The sequence below is a fragment of the Cydia splendana genome, chromosome 20, assembly GCF_910591565.1.
Source record: "Cydia splendana chromosome 20, ilCydSple1.2, whole genome shotgun sequence".
Classification (NCBI taxonomy): Eukaryota; Metazoa; Arthropoda; class Insecta; order Lepidoptera; family Tortricidae; genus Cydia; species Cydia splendana.
Genome location: NC_085979.1, coordinates 14723868 through 14741242, shown reverse-complemented (window position 1 = coordinate 14741242; position 17375 = coordinate 14723868). Strand labels below are relative to the sequence as shown.

The 17375-nt window shown below is 37.7% G+C and overlaps 1 protein-coding gene across 1 annotated transcript in view; it reads right to left on the bottom strand.

Moving 5' to 3' along the window:
* LOC134800522 (uncharacterized) overlaps positions 1–17375 on the bottom strand; it is a 111031-nt gene that overhangs the window by 23080 nt on the left and 70576 nt on the right. The gene's annotated exons all lie outside the window — the stretch shown is intronic.

The window sequence follows — 17375 nt, the reverse complement described above, 5'->3', positions numbered from 1 at the left end:
TAATTCGTATGCAAAAAATGAGATTCCACACATTGGCGATCATTTTTTAATAGGATTACCTAACGCACTGGATAACGCTTTCTTAATTTCATAAATTTTTAATTTAAAATGTAGAGTTTTAATAAAACCTAACTAACATACGTCGTCAACTCGTCACCGCTTGCTAAAGAGTTTCCGTTTTAAGCTGTATGTGCCAAAAAGAAACAGTGGCCAAGAAGTCCCTAAAGAGTTACAATTAAGGTCACTATTACTACGGAACGCTCTTTGCATACAAGTGTCGCGACACTCGCGACCCACTGATCGAATTTCGCTACACCGGCCGCCACCGCCATTGACTTTCGACAAGTGTTGTATTGCTTGGAGTTCTTTCACTTTGGCGCCAAACAGGCGTGTTGTTTCTGCGTTTACAGTTTGTTTGGGCTACTGATATTTGCTATTATAAACAGATTACGTGCCTGTTTCTTAATACTAGTAGCATTTTAAGTGGTTCGTACAAAACTTTGTTCAGGGAGCACTTATGGGATCACTTCGATGTTGAAAATCGGTAAATGCGTTTTTATCAGCGATAGTTTGACGCGGATACCTACAATTCAAAAAAGTTTATAGCAACCGCCACTAAAAACACCGTAAATAAGTCAAACCCGCTTATTTCTCATTTTATTTTAGGAGAACATATTGGGAGTAGGGAGGGGTAAGCTGAATTTATTTCATCTACAAATTCTACAATAATGTGCTTAGTAAGTATACAGACGCAAACAAAACTGCTTAAGGCCTTTGCACACCGGCTTGCATGTGCGTAACGTGGACGTGCGCGTGCGCTAAAATGTTGGAGCCGCACACGCACACGTCACACAAGCGGTGTGCCGTCTCTCATAAGGATCTGTATACTACAACGCCGCACGCGCACGTGCACGTCACGCACACGCAGCCGGTGTGCACAGGCCTTTAAACCTCACAGACGCGTTATGTAGAACGCTGGTAAATACCAAATGTCGTAAAATAAGCTATGTAAGTAAACCAAACAATGACAAATCACAGTATGCGCACGGCGCAACAATAATTTGCATCGCCCGACCGGGAAGCGACTTATCAATACCTCGCCCGTACATCAGGGCAGCTTTCTCCATCTAACGCGATCACGCACGCAACTACCGACTCTAACCTTATTAACATAAAGTACAAAATACTAAACTAACTCAAGATATTTGCGAGCATTAATCTTTTTCTAAACAGCTAAGCCTTACACCGGCCAGTGTTGGATTGTTTGGAGCCTTCGGCCAAAAATTATCCGGCCGAATGTACCTACGTTGTAATTTCGTTGTAATATCTATTATTTAATCAAAACACGGTTTGAGATCTTTATTACTGTCTAATAAAGGTCATTATGAATAATTCGGTCGAGTGAAAAGAGATCGGAAATAATTAAGTTGTCTGTCGATTCATCCTCACATACATTGAAAGGTACAAATAGATCTAATTTTTGTTACATTACATTACACAAGAGTGTTACTTTGCGAGGCCTTGTCATGATATGATACTTACATCGTAACTAAAAAATAATAACACAGGGTCATGCCCCCACAGAACATCTAAGAAGAAAATGCGTCTTATTAGACCCCGTCTACGCTAAACACGTCAAGTGCTACATTAAGGGTCGGTTGTACCAAACCGTCTGTCACTGTTAAAGAGTTCGCTAAATTTTATTGCATGAGAATTTCATAGATCTCTGCTGCGTGACGTTGATCAGTCTGTTAACTGTGCCAAACTTAGGGTCAGTTGCACCAAACTGACCCTAAGTTTGGCGCGGCGATACATTGTAACTACCTACACCGTGCACCGTGCACCATGTACCGATGCGGTACATACTTAAAGGTCTATATATCAGTCACACAGTGCACGTGCGTGTTGGAATATACAGATCCATAGCTATGACAAGCGGCACACCGCTTGCGTGACGTAGCGTACGTCTACGCACACGCGTCCGGTGTGCTTTAAGGTCCTACCACAAACCACGTTCGACGTGTCGCCTCCCTGTCACACTTACGTACGAATTCACAAGTGCGACAGAAAGGCAACATGTCGAACGTGGTTCGCGGTAGGCCTTCTGGCCTCATAGACGAACTCTATTCTTTCCATCCTTATCCCTGACACTGGCCACAAAATCAAACACCGAAGATAAGTTGAATTATGAATTTAGAATACCGTTAGGTTGTATAAACATGGCGGCCTCGGCTGGCATTGTTTCGGAGATAGTCCAGTAAATTATGATTGCCATTTGTAGCCGGACAGTGTTCCTTTTGTCTTGGTTTAATTATTGATTATCGTTCAAGACGTAGGTTTTGTTAATGGATTATTACTTTCAATTATCATGCCATTTTGTAAACAAAGTTTCTGGATCAGCTATTGATAGTAATTTTTCAAATTATAATCCAAAAAACATCATAATTTACGATTCGATTATGTATGTCATAATATCAATTTGACATTTCTCACACTAATATTTTAATTAAGTACCTATAGATTTTCAAGAAAGCTATAGTCTATGTTTGAGAGAAATAATACTAAAGAAAAAAAATCCTCTGAATACAAAACTAACATTGTAATGTTGCTAAAATTCAAGGGTGACATAACAACACAATTCTATGACAAAACCGTATCAATATATACAGTAAAGAATTCAACCAAGTCATCGAACGTTACAGGATCCATCACCCCGTTATCTCGCGACCTATCGCGTGTAAACAAACAGAAGTATGTGCAAGCTTTACGTGCGTCCCGATACCCATCAGCGGCACAATGGGTGTGGGCGGCGGCGTTACAACAGCCTCATATTCTTATGTAACCATCGATTTATGGACGGCAGATAAATGAGGTGACAATTATTCGCTATTGTTCATATTAGTGAACTAGTTTACATGCTATTTAACGTTTGTGTGAAAAGAACATGCCTTGTACTTAACACTCGCTTGTAATAAATTAAGCTGGCAATTTTCAAACGAAAGAATAGGTAAGTCTCCTTTTCTCTTACAAGGGACGCATATTTAAGGAAAAGTTGTTTGTTTACATAAAACACAATGACTAAATATTAAACCTGATATTTACTCGTCGCGTTGCAAAATACGACATGCCATTTCCGTAATAAGTATTTTTTTCCATTTTGACAACAAAAGCAAGCAAGCAATAATGGCGATTAGATAATTAAGCATTCAATTATTTCTATGTTGTCAAAAACACTGGTCAAGAGTCAACAATAATTCTGTCTTCATCACGTGGAAAATGCGACTATAAAAGGGGCCTAATAGAAGACAGTAATTATTATCCATACCTACATATTTGTCCCACATATTGAAACAAAGGTGTTGCAAGGGAGTTGGTCTGACCCGCTTGCCGCAGTCACATGGTATTATGCACCTTGGTTGAGATGGCTATAGCATTATGCCTGCATATGGTAGCCAGTTACAACATTTGGCAATTAGAAATGAAATAGCGCGATTGTTCCGTAAGCGATGATGGCTTCAACGGTACTAAAGTTGATAAATAAACCAATGGTTTTTTTATCCTGACAATATTACAACAATAGTTATCTAAGTCTCTAAACTAACACACCTGAGGCCCAATGTTTGAATTTCGATCGCTCGATTTCGTGTATTTCGTTCAATAACATCTCCACTACTAGGCATTTAAATTCTACTAATAGAATTGAAAACGAGTGGTCAATACCACTCGATTCCCAATTTCTATCGCTCGTATTTCAAAAATTAGCATTTCTCCGTTTTCCACCGATTTTCGAGCTAGAGTTTGGACGCCACAAACAAACACAGAAAATGGCGTAGCTATGGAGGTTCCCGAGGTCTATAGCTCGCAGAGCCACAATTTCCTCTACTCTTACTATTACTAGTTTCCTGTACTCATAAACACTTCGAGCTTATTAGATAAAGATATCAATCCATAAACGTACAAACGACAAGAAGTACAGCGAGGAATAAATAAAAAACGTTAATTAAAATAACACCTGTCATTCACTTGCAACGATAACGATTTGACGACATTTGATATAAGCTAAACCTTAGAAGTTTGTTATCAAACGCAGTACGCGCTCGACATTTTCTTACATCTCACCTACTGTAGACATTAATAGACAGCTGAATTGAAGTCGATACTGCTGACCCTGATATGTCAATCCAATGATACTTATCGATTGATAAGATAAGGTAAACAGTAAACACACTAGTATTTGCATCCAAAATAAACATTGAGATACATATTCCATTTACTCAGTATTCAGCCTCATGGGAATTCGTTTTTTAACCGATAAGAAAGTACGAAGCAGTTACGTAGGTATGTATAAAGATACCATTAATTCTCAATAGTCCTTACACACCATTGTGGGTGCAGTCTCTCTCTATAACACGAGCAAGGGCAGCATTCGCTCAGTTTACCCCTTACATCTCAATAAAGTGTCAAAACGGACTAGCTCTACCTAGACCTTGTTGGTTGGACGGGTATTGACAATACTTAATCTGAGAGTACAGTCGGCATTACCTAATTAAGGTGTTTTTATAGATGTATTTTTAAGTATTCTTTAAGGTGTGTTATTAATAGTACGGGTAACTTTCATAACATCTAATTATTTAGACAGCTTTGCGACTGCGTTGCGTAAATGCACTGTGTATCTAGCCGGCGAACACCTAATTACGCTCGTGTCAGGGGTTAGCAGAGTGCAACTCTTACCGCTATCTGATCTGATAGCATTGTGGAGAAACGAAAGCGACAAACACTAGATTTGCACAACACAAGTGTGAAAATAAATGATCTGGCGACATTGATATCTTAGGGACATTTTTGCACCTCTTAGAGTTATCAGACAGGTGGAGAAATGTGAGTGAATGACCTATTCAATTTATAATTTATTTCGTTAACATTTTTTCACGTTAATTACTTTCAGCAGACTACTGTGTACGGTGTTCACTAATTGTTCATTACGAAACATGAATCATCGATTTTAGGAAATAAGAAGTGAATTTTGGAACGCATTACAAGCTTAAGAATTTTATGACGTGGTTGGCTTCTTCAACAGAAATACATGGTGAAAGCGTTCTGAAAGTAACTCCTTATAGTTTCAAAATCGATGTTCGATATTTCCCCGGAATTAAAAGTAACCTCAGTTTACTATCCGCTCGTAGATCTGAAGACTCAATATGCATTGTATGTAATGTACGAGAATATAAATTACTATCAGGTAAATATGGTTAGCCAGCGAAGATTAATTTTATCAAGTATGTAGTTTAATCTTTTCGGCCGTTTTTCCATGGATTATATAATATCCTAATGATAACATAGGTTGATCTACTCGTTTGGTGTTTTACATTTCACCATAAATCAAAACTGAGTGAAAATATCACTTATTACTTAATGGAAACTAATATAAGTATTTAGTTTCCAATACAAAATGAACCATTACCATTGCTCTTGAAGAAAGCCTTACAACATATATACCCGAGTATATACTTGACCTGAGGTACCAAGTGTTGCCAACGCAATTACCCGGAGAATAATGTTTATGAATATATACCCCAGAGATCGATATTTGAGCTCGCAGCCGATATTCAAAAACGGTGAAAGGCGCATAGACAAACAGTTCAAGGCAGATAAGTCAAGTTTGCACCGCGATAAATAACTGTTTATGTTTACTAGTAGAAGGGAAGCGGAATATTACTAGATATTTCCACAAATCCACATGTGACACTCCTTAAACAAAAGATGTATTTGGTTCTGTTAACCGTTTACCCCTCAGATGATAGAAAGAAGATTTACCCAATAATGGACTACCCAAAAAATTGTGGCAACCAAATTGCACCGAATTTTCTGACCTGGCCCATCAGTAAGATATGGAAGTCAGTTAAAAACAATTTAAATTATATGAGTAAGTACACAACTACAAATGATACGGGTAGAAAGTAAATCTATGTTTCCACGTATCGCACGGTTCGCACGCCGCTGCGCACGCGTCCCTCTGAGGCACGCGCGGCGGCGCCATTTTTGGACAATCGTGAAACCGTCCCTATTCGCCGCTTTTTATGATAACTTTAATGACAAATTCAGATAGACCTTTGACACAAGCCTTCGGTTTACACAATAAATCTGATAGCGGATCCGTGGCACTTTTATTTGGTATTAAACGACTCGAAATAATCCTGACATCAGTTTATATCGCATAAATAAATTGCTTTACTTTAATGAGTTTAATGAATTAGTACTTAGTATTCCACCATTTTGCCCATAAACTTGTCACAAATGACATGTAAAAGTTAAGCCCATTTCGCTACCCCTTTTACGCCACGACAACAACGACCTAGCAGTAGACCCAGTGCTCATAGCTTCATTACGATGCTGTCAATTTTGCCAATCAATCAATTTATTTTTACCGCTTTTTCTAATTTATATGTGTAATCGAAGAAAGTGTTCCCAATGTACCAGGAAAGCATCGAATGGTGGGACGTTCACACGTCTCTAGGTAATTGTTACCTCAGTTCCTCGGTGAAAACACCCGGATGTGCCGATAGTTTTATCTAGCCCCGCTCTATGCGGGCCTGGTTACATGTAGATTGTTATCGCCCTAGTTTTTGCGACATAGATAAGTTTGTTTATGTATGTATAATGAGGGCGTGGACAGGATTAGACAGCAGGAATTTCACCTATAGCAAAGACACCTATAGTTACAAAACACTTATTAGAAGTACTTATTGGTTTTAGTTGGCCAACTAAAAGCGATAACATGTTCGGTTCCCAATATGGAGTCACAATATTTTTGTCATTGCGGGCCATTAGGTCGGTATTTGGCAATAACTATGTAATGAAATTAAATCGCCGTTAAATTACAAATGATTTGACACTTAAGTATTTAAATTCTACAATTAAAACGTATATGTTGCAAACTATGGTCCAATTAAAGTACACATCCGACGTCCTAGGGTTTTGCTATCCCTACACTCTAAACCTAAAGCAATAAGTACATAAATCAATATGCAACACCCTAGTATTTATGACATTTTATGTGATATCGATGTAATAAGATTAATAAGTCGTTTTAAGTAAAATAACTGTTACCTACCTTTTGTTATTAATTTACATAAGGTAACAGTCATTTGACTTAATTTAGTTGGAATTTGGAAAGTATGAATGGAGCGAGAAAAGATCGCTAACCTAATAAATGTAACTCATCGATAAAACTTCTTTCATTGGTTTAAATGGTATTATGAGTATTATGACCCTCCTTATTTTTTCCGGTCCGTTAAAATCGTTTGGTCCATTGAAGTTTTATTATCGTTGATGCCCCAAATCGCAACCGTAAGTTAATAATGCGGACCAATGAATGCTTCGACAGAGGTTTTAAGAAAAGTTATCAAAAATCTATAATCAGTAGTCTGAATCGGCTCTTTGTTCCCCGAAATTAGCGGTTACCACACTTGTAACGGGCGGTAACGGAAGCATCTTCCCAACTAAGTTCTATTTAGATGAAGATAAGAATGTACAGAATTGAATTTTCGTCAGTTTTCCAAGAGTATGTAAAAAAAAAAAAAAAAATTCAAAATTATTTATTTTTAACACACGTTTAAAGACATAGGTGCCGAATCCTCCTTTTAAGTTAAAAACTTGTGTTAGGAGGTATTCGCTCTTTCATACAGGGTTCAGCGCTAAAAATAAAATAACCTATAACTTAAGGTAATCTTAAATACTATTGTTAACTAATTACATAAGTATTATATTATATAAGAAAAAGACATAACAGTAGGTTACCCAAGTGGTCTACAAAACAGTTAAGTATCTACTAGCTAGGGTTGAAACATGCATATTTTTACACTAATGTTTAACAAACTGTATCTCACAACCGAATTCAAACATTAGCGTGATTAATAAGTAAGAAATAAAGTACATATCCTAAACAATTACCCGTTTGCATAAACGTCCCTTGTTCCGTACCATCCGTTATACAGTTACATAATTTATTTACCTATCCTATCTATTCTATGAGTGATTCAGTCTCATCATAGTTTTTATTTTTTTAACCAAGTTGATAAAAGTTTTTTACACTCTCCATAACTTTTTGTGTAAATGCTCGTTAGCCTGTTCACTTTGTTGTATCAGTATGAATGTTACGAATGTAAGTATCGTGAACGTCTCGATCTCACTGTTTTCTCTCCCGACTTCGAAAAAAAGCAGCCTATAGGCATGTTTATCTATCTATCTACTACCTTTAAACAAGCAATTCTTGTTTATTTATTTATATGTAGGTATATATATTTATTTCGGGGATATCGGAAACGGCTCTAACGATTTCAATGAAATTTGCTATATGGGGGTGTTCGGGGTCGATCAATCGATCTAGCTAGGTCTTATCTCTGGGAAAACGCGTATTTTTGAGATTTTATATGTTTTCCGAGCAAAGCTCGGTCTCCCAGATATTATTGTTGATGTCGTGTGTTTCATCGTAGATCGTAGCCGATTTAACTACGCAAGCGATTTTGATGAAACGAATTCTCTTCTTCATAATCGTTTTTGTGATCCGGGTGACGACGTCAATTTGAAGAAAACCTAGCCATACGATGTTTTCTTAGGTAAATATCAAAAGAGAGAACAACATAGCCGTGATTATTTTTTAAAAGCTGAAGGGGCAGATTTGCATACAGCCTCGGCCACTGTAGGGCTTGGTCACTTTTTCATCTTGAACCTTGATTATCACATACTAGATATTTGATATTAAATTGGTATCACATTTTTAGTTTCCGAATATGCTTCTTGAAACGAAATCTTCCAGCATTATCTTGCTGATATCCATCTCGGTATAACAGATTCAATTGCTACTCGTCCCGGGTTCGACGCCCGACACAGATCAGGTGGAACTTTTACAGGTTGATGGTTTTTGGTGATAATAGGAATCTTCCAAGTACCATAACTGTGTTGCTTGCTGTTAATGTTTAAACGACCGTTTTTATTAACTATTTAAGTCACCGTTTAGTACCTAATGATGATTCTATCTGTGAGTTCCCGTAATTGGCTCTGTATTGCTATTTAAAAAGTTAAATGTATCTGTTGGAATTCCTTTCTTTGGAATTGAAAATGACATTAGACTCATGATATTTTGATAGCATTATATACATACAACTAGGTAACAATTAAATATTATTTTGGATTGTGTTTTTACATAGTCACACTATTTAAGTAAATTATAAACTGAAATAGATGTCAACTAAAGAAAAAGTCAGTAAGCCCTCCGGTGACCAAACCAGACCATTAGACCACCCGGACGGTTTTCATTGGTATATTTCAGTGTATCATATAGAGTCTGTTCGGAAAGAGAAGAATGTATTGGGCCCCAACATTCCACGACTCTTCTCTTTCCGCACAGACTCGACATACCTACATCCACGCCTATGTACGTACCTTACAAAGACCTCAAGAGATTCTGACTTCACTATTAGTTTTTGCGCAACTGAGTATTAAATAATGTGTTTAAGCGACACAGTGTTCAAAGTCGACGGAATCAGACCGCGACCGTCACGGGCGCGCCGGGCGGTGCCGGACCCGAGACCTTTAACTTGCAGGTGCCATGAGATGTTTACATTCATCATCAGTGACGTTAGTTTACCCTCAAGGTCAAAAGGCCTTGAAAAGACCAGAAAAACATAGTTTGGTAGATTGTACGAATAAAAATAAATTTTGTGGGTTTTAGGCTGCGTTTCCACCAGAGATGGGCGAGCAGTGTCGGATTAACCCTTAAAAGCAAAATAAGCACTTGCTTAGAGCACCGCATCTAGGGGGGCACCAAAAACGTAGGCAAAAAAACGCGCAGGCTGCATCAGTATTGCAGTCGTAGTGGAGTGACTTGTAGTAACTTTTTGTACGTGTTCAAATACTTACCCATCTAATAACGAAGGGTCGTAAGAGTAATGACCAGGGCGAGGATGCGTAGGGAGGGATGTGTTTGTTAAGGACCAATAGAATATAGTCCGGTAGACCTCCGCTGAGCGAGAATAGGTAAATGAAGAAACGCAGCCTCATCAGTTTAGTTTATTCATGAAGTATCAAAGTCGTATAGCGTTTACATAATATATGTATGTACCTAAATGTAGCTTTCCCTCCTACGTCAATATAACTTAAAATTATACATGTTAAGTTTTCTTGCTAAAGCCTTTTCAGTGCAATGCAACTTTGGGACTTACAAATTCCACTTACACTACAACTACGTACGAACTAAACTATAAGTGCATCATTCGAGCGTGTCGACATTAAATTTAAAGACTTTAATATAAACAACTATATATATATATATTACACCACCTCTACCCAGTATTTTGTGAGGCGGCAGTCCAGACGTTCGGACAACGTCCTCAGGAGGCCGTTGCCACTGTTACGCACGTGCTTCAGCAGAGACGCTATTCTTATTTAATGCTAGCAAAAGAAAAACATACCTCCCTCAGAACTCGACTACCGAATCATTGCAAATCGTGTTACGCTTTTTCTTACATCACATATAACGAGTGCCGTTATTGTTATGCTACTTGGCATAAGCGCACAATTTACCTAGTTACATTATTTACATACATAACAATTATTAGCGAAACCCACGGTAAGTACCAGGCCTTCATAAATTAGAAGCGTGTTACGAATGTTATGATGTTACGAATCATCCGTAACGGAAGCCGCGCTTCTATTTTGAACTTTATTGTCCAGTAATTTGAATAGAAAATCCTTCATCTAACGTTCCGATCAGCTGTATTTATCGTTTTCCCTTCCTTCATAATGTAATACAGCGTAACTAAATTATGTAGTACCTTACACACGCTGAAACAGCCGATCGGAATCGCAATTATATAGTCTCTATTCCCTCTTCCGTAGGGAGTACAATTCCTTGATAATGTGCAATTGGCGTGATTATTTTGGAGGGAACTTAAGTGTGTATAATTGCCGCTGTTTCCTGATTTCCTAATAATATTTACATATCGAAAGCGGAAAGGAGATATGGTCGGCGAATATTCAGGTTAAGTTATTATATTGAAGGATCTCTAGTTTTACCTTATTTTAACACTCGCTCGTACGTACCTGTAACAGAAGGGAAGGTTTAAGAAGCTATTCAATTTAAACACGTTTACGTGTTCAAATATTTAGATATTCATACATGAAGATGTTTGTTTTCTTCTATTAGCAAATAAAGACACTGTAAAGCAATAAAAATGGACACATTTTGTATAAGTAGAAAATATATACATACAAATAACTGTTTTGTTTACTGTTGACTGTAGTTTACATACATAAATTCTTCATAATGTATTTGCAAACGCACGCTTACCTAATAAAATAAACCTTTTAGAAATATCACAAAGACGGTTGTGCTTCAAAATATATACTGTAAAATCCATTTCAAACGTGTTCGAGAACAGTAAAACTGAGACACTGAAGGAGAAATACAATAAATCATACGCTGACGGTCTCATTTAAGACACAAAGTTATATTTATTTAATAGCCCCGTCAGCATACAGCCTCGCTCAATACGATGAATACAACTAATCAAAGAGCTGGTGGGCACTAAACGTACTAAAGCATACCGATAAATTCTAGGGGTACTGCGTTTTAGTTCCATGGAACTAGAAATAGAACTGTATTTCTTCTCAATTTCAGGAAGCTACTTTCCAATAAACCGTTAATACACATACCTCAGTATAAATATATCCTCTCTAGATGATTCCGTTTTTTGGCACAACTTTTTTTGCCGTATTTTAGCTGCTAAACACTAATTTAGCTAATGATATCCTATCATTAGAGTGCATATCCGCCATAAGTAGTTAACGTGGTATGCTGAATTTCTACTCAAATTGACATTGAGTAGTGCAACCTATACTGATTAGGTTAGTTTACCGATATTCGAAGTTTAGACCAGTGATTTTATAAATTTTTCGACTAGTAGGTAGTTAACACATAAAAGGCTCATTTTGTATCAATTAGAACTAACTTCTGAAATTGGCGCTTTTATGAGTGCTCAATGAAATAACGATTATTAAAACCCTCTCCTACTTGGTTTAGAATTACAATAATTTTCTGATGGTTAGCGACCTCTCTATTACCCACATAATTGATCTAATGGTCAACATCAGGCAATCATGAATCTCGTTCAGTATAACAACATGTTTGCTACAAAAATATCTATTCATTCATTTCAAAACACTGTACCTACACATAAAACTTATCATTCAATCCACTTCCTGCCTTTATCACAAACTCTCAACTCCGTTAATTTCTGTGCCTTGAGCATTACAATCAGTTGTATCTAACCTCAATACCTAATTCTAGGACAAGCCCACTCGACCAGGACCTGTCTACAAAACCTGACACTTAATTATGAACTATATATCCAAAGAAATACCGCCCAATTTTCATTGCAAGTGTACAGCCAAGCGTACTATATGACAGGAGCACCACTTACAGCTAAAACACTAATAGAAACCCTAAGGTTCTTAAAATAGGGTTTATATTTAATTGACACCAGCGGTCGGCTCGACCAAAGAGTAATTTGACAGGACATTCTCGGCAGCCGTTTTGAGATATTCAACAATTAGCAATTAGCATAGAATGGTGACAGCTTTCTACGCGTTACGAAATATAAAGTCACACATTAACGGGTCGAAATGTGTGGAAATGTGACGTAAATGGGAGCCAGTAATGGAGGTGCTCTATGGCGACATCATCACTCATCACGACTCCGCTCGTGGCTCTGGGATTTGTACGAACAAAAGGAGGTACTTAAGGTGTATACATTGTATATGTAGGTAAACTACAAAACTAGACCAGGAAGATAACAGAATGGTACCCAAGAGGCTGTGAAGGTAACCAGGGTGGCCAATGGAAACGCTGGGAAGATAACCTCAAAAAAGTGGCCGGTCCAGGGTGGATTAGACTTGCAAGAGATGTGAGAAATGGCAATCTTAGAGGAGGCCTTTGTCGAAAGACAAACTGTTTTTAATAAACCCAATCGTCGGAAAAGAAATACTTAATTTTGGTTAACATAAAATTAGTTTGGCTTGCAATATCCTGATAAAAATTTTATTCGTTGAGAACACTGCTGGTAGACGGGCACGGCGCCCATCTCCCGCGACCTGGGCTGATCAACTGGTATTCATTCATTTGGTATAATTGTCGCAAAGAACATTGGCAGACGAATGCAAAAAAATCATATATCTTCAAAATGAGTTGTTCCACGTTAAACGTTGATGATACGAAGTGTGGGAAGGCAAAAGTTGACACTTTGTTAACAACGTATACTTCCTGGTGCTAGTTACTTCCGTAGTCAACTAGTCAGTCACCTCAAGACTATGGTTATGAGCCCGCCCTATCCAATCTCGTTCGGTCGGGTGTCCCACATCGCTTGTCGCGGGCCCGTACCCCGCCGTCCGCCTAACGGTCCGCTAGTTAAATAAGCCAGCGATAATGCAGCTGGCCAGTAGGCCGGGACGCGCTCAAACATTTTGACTGTTCACAAGATGCATATCATGAATCATAACATTTTACACTGAAACTATGTATTAACTTTACTCCAGTATTTTTAATCACTATTGGTTAAATGAATGTCCGATCCACTCATTTCCTCTTCTCTACTACCTACTTGGCATAAAAAAAAGAATTCCCGATTTAGTCCGAAACAAGTCCCGAAGAATGAAGGCATAATGAGTGCAGTTGGACTTCAGGCTATTCTAAGGATAAAAATAGCTATATCGTTCAATGTATCGTTGTTATAATGAAATTTATAGTGTAACGAAGTTTATGTATAGTATTTATAGTCTTTATTTGATTGGTAATGTATCTATTTAAGGAGAAAATCCCAATTCGAATGTTTGTAATACCCATTGTGAAGATCTCTATCTAGAGTCTATATTGCCGGCTTTTGTGTTTCAAGACTTTCAAGTAAAAACAGACATGCTAGTTCCTTATTTGCGTGTTGCTTCACATAATCTGTTCATTATGGACCGATCGAAAGTCCAATGAGAAGTAATGCAAATCCGTCATTATTTCTTGCATCCGCCATGACAGTCCTGACCTGTGCCTGTTGCAATGATTGGCCGTTTAACCCGCCGCGGTCGCTGTTCGGCCTGTGGTTATGTCCATGGGGGCATTGGGGGGTTAACCTGGGGTTGCAGCTGCTTTGAAGCGCTATAAATGTTTATTTAGCCAACATTGACTGCTATTACATTTTCTAAATATAAATCGATAAATTATACAGGGTGACGTGAGCAGGATTAACCTTACGGATTGAGTAAATGACAAGCTCAAATTTCTTCGTAGTATTAGTGACATTAATATTGACATCACTTTTTTTATACAGGCATCTTAGAACGTCTCAATTCGACCCAGTAGCAATGTAGAGTACATGTACCAAAACGTTTCGTAAAAAGATAATTACTAAAATAATAATTTCATCGATTTAATTAAGTATCCATCAACAGGAAATATTTAACTGATTGCGTTTAAGCTATTAACTAGAAATAATAGCAATCGTATAACATATTGATATTCGTATATATTGACATTACACAATCGCGAGAACCTTTTGATTTGGATGCTCGTATTTCAATTGCATTTATTACACGGCATTAGCCGCCATTAGGACAGATCCAAACTAATTTATTTTGATGGATTCGTGCCTGCTCGGATCGGTTATGTTTATTTGTAATGATTGTATTTACATACCAGTATACACTTCCTTGTTTACGTTCTTTATGTCGTAGTAGGGCGGGATGTTTGAAAGTATGTTTTAATAAATTTGTAACAAATATATATGCTTGCAATATATAACCTATATTCTGATGCGATATATCTAAGAGTAACAAACAACAAAAAACTTCAACAGTAAAGCGACACATTCCAATGTCTTTTGCTTTGAGTGGTGCAGAAACTGTACTAGGGGCCTAACCATGACGATAATCGTTGATAAAAATCGTAAAATCAAAACTTAAGTAGATAATGGAAAGAACCCACAGGAGAGAAAAATATACTGTTCGCGCGAACACACTAGTTTTCTCTCCTGTGGGCAATAGTTAACAGCTTGTGGGCATGTAAGTAATGATTTTATCATAGTTCTCTAAATAAAAGGAGGACCTTTTCACGTGGATAAGGGTTAAATAAGAAAATTAACCTTTATAGCCCTTAACTCTCGTGTATGTCTACAGGAAAGACATAACACAGTGATCTGTTTGACCCCGATGTACGATTGTTGGCTAGGCCCCCAGGTACTGAAATTTGCATTAGTGCAAGCAAATTTATTGTAATGGAAATTTTCACCAGAGTGTTGGCTTCCTATATTAGTTGTCCAGCGGACCCCAGGCTCGCAGGATAACGCGAGGGAAGAAGAATGCTTCCTGTAATATAGCATTAGAAACATCAAAACAGTACAATCGTATGCGATATTCTAGTGAAATATTGAAATATATTAAGGACAGTATATGTACCTAATGTAATATATTATGGCTATCACAGCTCTCCAGTGATTTCCACGTCCCGTGTGGCTAATCTAATCAGGCGCCGCGCATGCGCGCGAAAAGGAAAGTGCATCTGCATACGACGCGTGTTCCGATGCAGATGGCTAGCCAACTATTACATATACCAGTAGCAAGAATACAAGAATACGTTCTCGGACAGGTTTTCCCTAATTTTATGCAGCAATGGTTATAAACCTACACATTACTGGTTCCGAATCTGGCTCATTGAAGCTGGAACCGAAACGGTAACAACGCTATTCATCTCCGATAGCCCATCTCAAAACGAAAACTATTTAGGTATTTAATACTTTCAAATAGGTTTTGATTTTGGCGTCTGCGTAACGAGTTTGAATATCTACCATACTAGCGGTTGAAAGTCTAATTTTGACAATAACTTGGACAATTATGTCCCTACTATCCTTGTTGGGGCTTAAGAAGCGAATCCACTCTAAACAAAGATTTGTATAAATCTTATCCATTTTGGCGTGAGAAGTCCTTATTCCATGTCCATGACATATTCTACACACCATACTATGTATCCTAGAGATCTACTACCACAGTACAGAGACAATGTGAAGAACAAAGACTGTAAACCTCCATATGAAATTGTATCACTTGGCGAGGTGGCAAAATATTTGATAATACATTCAGGTATAATGCTACCACGCGCGCTTTTAGTTGAGCGCAGTATCAGAAAGCTGACTAACTTTATGAGTTAGTTATCATGTTTAACTATGATCAAAACCTTCCAGTCTGTTATTTACATGTCTCTGCATAGAGCATAGATCACTCAAGGGAGGACATAATCACACTGCACCATTGTATGTCGCAACCGTTCTATGGTCTATTGTCTTTGGTTCCCAGAGACGCAATCAACGTGTTTTAAATTTGCCTTGCCTTGCTAATTTGAGAGATACTTCAACTTTGTAATAGTATTTAAAATTTTACAAATAAAACAATTTGTATAAGTGCAATTATTGTAAATTTTTAAGCATGCATGACAGCTTTGTCGATGAAACTTACAAGTCTAACGGCTCGGCCGCGACATCACGCGACTGGCGACGGCGGCAGCGACAACCATAGCTAGGAAAGAAAGGTCCGATCGCTGTGTCTCGCTCCAACCTATGATTATCGCTGCCGCCGTCGCAAATCGCTCAATGTCGTGGCCGAGCCGTAAGAATAGAAATAGATCTATTATTAGCATCTTTTTATGTGACAAATATATCTTAATGGAATGCTTTTATTGTACTAGATTAGTACAATAAAAGCCGAGAGTTTAAGTATCATTTATATAGGATACGCGGAAATTAAAATGCCCTAAATTCTAAATGACATACTTTTATGGCGTTTTGACAGGAAATTAAGACATTATATTCTTTATACGACGTCTACAAATGGCTTTTTAGTAGTAATTGTATTACCTTTTATTCTGGGTATCATGCACTAGACTAGATTTATAGCGTAGTCTAAGTTGAGCTTAATAGAGATGGGCTGAGTATTCGGGAATAATTCGGTATTCGGCAAGTTTTCCAATGTTCGTATTCAGACAAATTATTCGGTTAAAGTGTCAAATGTTCGGCAAATATTTTGTATTACGTTTGCCTTTTTGCGACATGTAAAATGAAAACTCCTCCAGAACTTTTCAGGGTTCTTCTATCAGGTTACGTTTTCCCGTTGTCATTAAAACACGTGATGAGACATGTTGCTTCCATGGAATGGTTTGATTAAAATAAAGTAAATTTAAGTCTTGAAAATTTGTCGCAAGTACAATGACTTCTGACCTGTTTGTTTCTAGGGAATTGCCTAGGAAGCGAATCATCTTTACCTCCTCCTCTTTACAATTCGTCCGA